At 33.0% G+C, this 6801-nt stretch overlaps 1 long non-coding RNA gene across 1 annotated transcript; it reads right to left on the bottom strand.

The window, feature by feature from the left end:
- Nucleotides 1–325: 325 nt before the first annotated feature.
- On the bottom strand, nucleotides 326–636 carry LOC126878635 (uncharacterized). Its single transcript, XR_007695717.1, has 2 exons — nucleotides 545–636; nucleotides 326–459 (listed from the first exon to the last, which is right to left on the bottom strand). It is a non-coding gene; the product is annotated as an uncharacterized LOC126878635 (long non-coding RNA).
- Between the last annotated feature and the right edge of the window lie 6165 nt (nucleotides 637–6801).

A 6801-nucleotide genomic window follows, 5' to 3' on the forward strand; every position in this document is an offset into this window, starting at 1 on the left:
AGGTTATTGTGTTCAGGTGAGAGGTTAACAACCATAGAAAAAAGTGTTGTGTGATTTGGTAGAATGCGATCTTACCCTTCAAAAAATATGTCACGTATTTCAGCACCTGGTTAATTGGAAGGATACTACAAATCTGGCCTCCACATAAGTGGTCTGTAGCTTCTACATGATAGGCGTGAAATTTTAAACGTTCTTGCTGTTGATTGGATAGGAAGAGTGGCATAATCTAGCCTCCATGCTAGGTACATCATAGCCTCCATACGGTACTTCCAATATTTAATATTTTATTTATTCAAGTGGACAATAAAGGTAAAACACAAACAACTTTTGTTTCTTACTTATTTATTTATACAATAATGTGACATTTTACATAGAAATATGAGTAATTTGGATTAAATAAATGTTTACTTTCGAATTTTTCCACCGTCTGCATACAACAGCTGAACGGAGCCATTAGACCTAACAACAAAACAAAACGCGAAATAAGATATGTATTTTAAAACTGTTGGATAAACAGTACCTACAATCAGAAAAACTTACCTACCTTTAAAAAGGTACTCGATTATGAAATAACAAAAATATCAAAAAACACGACTGAATATCAGCTTTTTATGGTGACACAAACACATCACATACTGTCGGAAAAATGAAAGAATAGGGCTTTTCATTGATTGTCATTTGTTTCGAGCTTCTGTCATGTGTCACATAATATTAATATATCTACGTCATACGTCTTCGGTTTGTATCATTGGTAATACCAATAACGTACGACGTAGATATATTAATATTATGTGACACATGACAGAAGCTCGAAACAAATGACTGTGAATGAAAAGCCCTATACCCATAAACGATCACATCAATCACTTATTTTGTATTTGCGGTATTTTTCTATAAATAACAAATGTTTGTTATAGAAAAAGACAGCAAATACAAAATCAGTGATTGATGTGATCGTTCATGGGTATAGGGCTTTTCATTCACAGTCATTTGTTTCGAGCTTCTGTCATGTGTCACATAATATTAATATATCTACGACATACGTTATTGGTATATACAATAATACAAACCAAAGACGTATGACGTAGATATATTAATATTATGTGACATATGACAGAAGCTCGAAACAAATGACAATCGATGAAAAGCCCTATTCTTTCATTTTTCCGACTGTAACCGACCATATAAAATAAGTGAACGACAACGAACGAACGAACACGAACACAGATTACAGATTCACAGATAGCGCAGGATTTGTCAAAAGTCATGTTCCACCAATCAAAATGCCGACATCAGCGCCTCTGACTAAATGGAAGGAAAATAAATACGATTACATGTTTTTTATTTGAGTGAGCGGGGCATGTTAACAACCAACTGATTAGACAGAATGGTGCCTGAAATTTTATGACAAGATGTCAAGGAAGATAGTTGGATTTTTCAAATGTCACCCGAAAAATTTTTGACAAAGTGAATTAATATTTAACTTTAATTGTTAGATTGGAAATATGCAATTATTAAAAATGTTAGTTGTGAATTCTAAGTTGTAAATAAAGGTTAAAGAGCTGTAATATATTCATTAGTGGACCGAAATCAAAGGCAAAAATCTACTCATATGCTGTGACGTCATAGACTGTTTTTCAAATGTAACTGACTGAAAATAATTATATTTAGTTATGTAGAGTTGTGATGAATGAATATTACTGAAATTATCTGGAAATATTTAGAAAAATTTTAAAAAACATAGTATTTTAATTGAATAACATCTGTAGAATTTGAAAGAATTGTGACTAAGGAGTGGTTGGTTGCATATGTTTCCGGGGAACTAGCGAACATAATAAGAAAATACCAATCTATAATTCTGTAATGTAAATTATGATAGGCAAAAGAAAAGGAGCTGATATTAAATGAAGGAAGTCTCGAAGTCTAATTGAAAAATGTACACATCTTAATCGAACAATCTTTAAAAAAATTTTGTTATGTATTAAAAAGTTTGCTGCATATTGAATTATTGAAAATTTAAATTAGAACATTATTGAAAATGGATGATAAGGTTAGTTGCATATGTTTCAGAGGACTAATAAATAAAATAGAAATACTATTAAAAATATAAATTGTGTGAAGTAGTAAATGAATTGATACTGATATTAAATTAGGAAAAATTGTGCTGAAAGAAATGTACATGTTTCAATCAAAAACGAAAGAAATTTACTTTTGATTGTTAGCTGTAAATGTAGAAAAGTATGTCACATATTGCACTATTGAAATTCTAGATTTGAATATTGTATTGACCCATGCTGAGATTAAGTAAAATTTATTAAATGTTGATAGCTGAGGTTTATTTTTAATTTTAATATAAATGAAAAGCAGGGTGAATCAGTGAAAAAATGTTGGAAATTCAACAAAATTTTTTGGTTATTGTCTATATTAGACTGTCTTGATCTTTTCGGATATGACATTCTAATATAGACAATAACCAAAAAATTTTGTTGAATTTCCAACAGAGGCATTGTTTGCATTTAATGTCCTCTCTCAAAAATGCTTAGATATGAACCTGGATATTTATTCCTGTTTCATCGACTTCGAAAAAGCGTTCGACAGAGTCCGACATGAAAAACTAATAGAATTATTGAAAAACAGAGATATAGACAGACGAGACTTACGAATTATCATCAATCTGTATTGGAATCAAAAGGCCAATATAAAGATAGACGAACAAGAGTCCGAGAATATTGATATAAAGAGATGGGTAAGACAGGGTTGTGTACTGTCGCCGCTACTGTTTAACGTGTACAGTGAAGCTATATTTCAGGAAGCGATAGCGGAACTAAGTGATGGAATCTCTATAAACGGAAGAACAGTAAATAACATAAGATTCGCTGATGACACCGTTATAATGGCAGACACCCTTGAGTCGCTACAAGAATTGTTAAATAGAATTAACGATTATTGCGTTCGATATGGACTCAAAATAAACAAGAAAAAAACTAAATTTATGATTGTCTCAAAAACACAATATGGAAATGAAAGGTTGGTACTAGAGCAAACCCAAATAGAAAAAGTAAAGACATACAAATATCTGGGAACCTGGGTTGATGACAAAAATGACCAAAGCAAAGAAATTAAAGTCCGAATTGAAACTGCAAGGCAAGCATTTATAAAAATGAAGACACTGCTTACAAACAAAGACCTTCAGTTGCCTCTCAGATTGAGGGCTCTAAGATGCTACATATTTTCTATATTTTCTATATTACTATACGGAATGGAAGCTTGGACATTGAAAAGGCAACATATAAGAAAATAGTAGCGTTCGAAATGTGGTGTTACAGAAGAATGTTGAAAATTCAGTGGGTTCAAAGGATTACCAATGTTGAAGTGCTACGACGTTTAAGTAAGGAGTTAGAAATTATGAACAGTATAAAAACAAGAAAACTAGAATATTTGGGTCACATTACCAGAGGAGAGAAATATGAGCTGCTGATAGTTATTATGCAAGGAAGGATCCAAGGAAAAAGAAGCATAGGAAGAAGACGCATCTCCTGGCTGAGGAACCTTAGAGAATGGTTTAACTGTAGTTCATTACAACTGTTCAGAGCAGCAGCCAACAAAGTGACCATAGCCATTATGATATCCAACCTCCGCTAGGAGATGGAACTTTAAGAAGAAGACTTAATCTCAGCATGGGTCAATACAATATTCAAATCTAGAATTTCAATAGTGCAATATGTGACATACTTTTCTACATTTACAGCTAACAATCTAATTTAAATTTTCAATAATTCAATATGCAGCAAACTGTTTAATACATAACAAATTTTTTTTTAAAGATTGTTCGATTAAGATGTGTACATTTTTCAATTAGACTTCGAGACTTCCTTCATTTAATATCAGCTCCTTTTCTTTTAATACCTATCATAATTTACATTACAGAACTATAGATTGGTATTTTCCAGTGGCGGCTCGTCAGAGGAGGCAAGGGAGGCTCAGCCTCCCCATAAATTTTTTACACACTCTATACTGTTTTGTTTATCATGAATCGCGAAAACAACAATTACTCTCACTATTATACAACGTGTAAATTCCATATTATCACTAATTATCCATACGTACGGAGTACGGAGCATTAGCATTAGAACGCATGATCGCGTCTCAGTTTTATTACATATTATTGTAGGCAGGACCCTGGGTTATCCCGAGATGCACGAACGGAGCCGAGACTCTGGCCGAGAAGCCCAGCATTCTCCTTTGCTAATGCTCCGTGCAGCGCAGCAGGCGTCGGTCTCCTAACAGTGGCATCTACGGCGCCATCACACGCTGCCCGGAGATATACCAAGGGAGGCAGAGTAACTTCTCAGCTCCGTTGGGTGGTTGGGTGCGTCTGGGGACAACGAATTTTAGGGTCCTGACTAAAAATAATGAAAAATCTAAAAGTGCGAATTTTGTTATGAAATTTGGTATGTGGGGTTATAATAATATTTGGAACAACTTGCTCAAATAACTTTTTCCGATATCTCTAACTCAAAGCAAAATATCGGTAATTTATCGTGTTTTTGAATCCGCAGTAGGCCGCGTTTAGAATTAAAAAAATTCAGTTGAGTATCTTAAAAAATTTGAAGCTTCATTATGTATGGACTGCAAAACTTCAAATCTGTATTTATTTTGATATGCATAGGTATCTATTTACAAATAGATGGAATTGTTAACAAATAAACGACACAAACTTTGGTATTAAACTTTTACTATTAGACTCTATTTTTAAAATGATGATATCATGAAATTATGAATTAGGATGATATTATGTGTGTGTTTATGTTTTATTGGCACTGGTTTAAGCAACCAACTGGCCAGAGGATGATATTATGAAATGTAAATAAACAATGGTCAAATGATGGGGCCTTAAATTACATTTTTTGGCGCATTTTTTTTTGCTAGTGCAAATTTGTCTAGATATTTTACAGTTAGGTATAAGCCTCCCCTATTGTAAAAATCACGAGCCGCCACTGGTATTTTCTTATTATGTTCGCTAGTTCCCCGGAAACATATGCAACCAACCACTCCTTAGTCACAATTCTTTCAAATTCTACAGATGTTAGAACTATAGATTGGTATTTTCTTATTATGTTCGCTAGTTCCCCGGAAACATATGCAACCAACCACTCCTTAGTCACAATTCTTTCAAATTCTACAGATGTTATTCAATTAAAATACCATGTTTTTTAAAAATTTTCTAAATATTTCCAGATAATTTAAGTAATATTCATTCATCACAACTCTACATAACTAAATATAATTATTTTCAGTCAGTTACATTTGAAAAACAGTCTATGACGTCACAGCATATGAGTAGATCTTTGCCTTTGATTTCGGTCCACTAATGAATATATTACAGCTCTTTAACCTTTATTTACAACTTAGAATTCACAACTAACATTTTTAATAATGGCATATTTCCAATCTAACAATTAAAGTTAAATATTAATTCACTTTGTCAAAAATTTTTCGGGTGACATTTGAAAAATCCACCTATCTTCCTTGACATCTTGTCATAAAATTTCAGGCACCATTCTCTGTCTAATCAGTTGGTTGTTAAACTCTCACCTGAACACAAGAACCTTGTGCAATTTCCGAGCAAGGATGACATACATCCACATGTGATAATTATATAATCTTAAGACATCGACTTAAGGTCGATTATTATATAGCTTATAATGTAGCAATAATGCTATTTAGAGGTTTTTACACCTTTTGAAGTGGCTAGTTTCAACTACTTGTACACTGGACGTAAGTAACCACATTTTCTTTTTTTTTTAACTGTCAAAATTTCACCCTTTTGCATTTCAATCTAAGTGGTTCACTTATTTCCAGGTTTACACTGATGATGGTCATTTTGACCGAAAACGTTTTGTACTTCCACTCCCTTGTGGATAAATTTTAAGAATTTTAATAAATTAATATACCTACATACAACAGAAGTGTTTACTTAATTCTACGTTGTAATCGTTACCTCTTTACCATTTACTTTATATGTATATTGTTTATAAGTTTGAATGGTTCAAAGTGCTTATTTTTGAAAAAATATTAAGTTTTAGAGTAAAAAAATATTTCTAAAATCTTGGAAAAATGCGTTTTTTTTTTCAAAATAACTTAAAAAGTATTAGGCTTTGCTGTTATAAATTAAATTAATAATAAAACTTGCGGTAACACGAATGTGTATAAGTAACTCCTTTGGACAAGTGAGAATAGGAAGCAAAACATCAAATGTTTTCTACGTAACTTCTGGACTGAGACAGGGAGATCCACTATCCTCACTGTTGCTTAACCTGGTATTAGAATATGCCACGTGAAAATTTTATCCGAAAATTAAACCGGACAAACAGCTCGGGGAACAAATATTGGTTCTCGCGTTTGCCGATTATCATTATGGCACGTTTGCACATTCCAGTAACTAGCGCCAGTCGCACTGACACGACAGCGCTGGCATGGTAGTGGCATCATGTAAACACTTTTTTTGCGCCAGTCCAGCGCTGTCTGCCAGTGCTGTCTCGAATAGCAACCTGGTCTATTTTTCATGCCAGTGGCATGCCAATGAGACTGGCGCCTGTTACTGGATACGTGTAAACGTGCCATTATAGAAGTTAAGGTTATTTACTCGAGCTTTAAAGAACCTGTATTAAATGTCGGTCTAAAAGTAAATGAAATAAAACAAAATATATGGTCATTTCAAAACAAGAACGACGGTGAATACGGAAAAATTATATAAATGATCATAACTTTAAGGTGGTTAGAGAATTTAAATATCTATGA

The sequence above is a fragment of the Diabrotica virgifera genome, chromosome 10 (genome assembly GCF_917563875.1).
Source record: "Diabrotica virgifera virgifera chromosome 10, PGI_DIABVI_V3a".
Lineage (NCBI taxonomy): Eukaryota > Metazoa > Arthropoda > Insecta > Coleoptera > Chrysomelidae > Diabrotica > Diabrotica virgifera.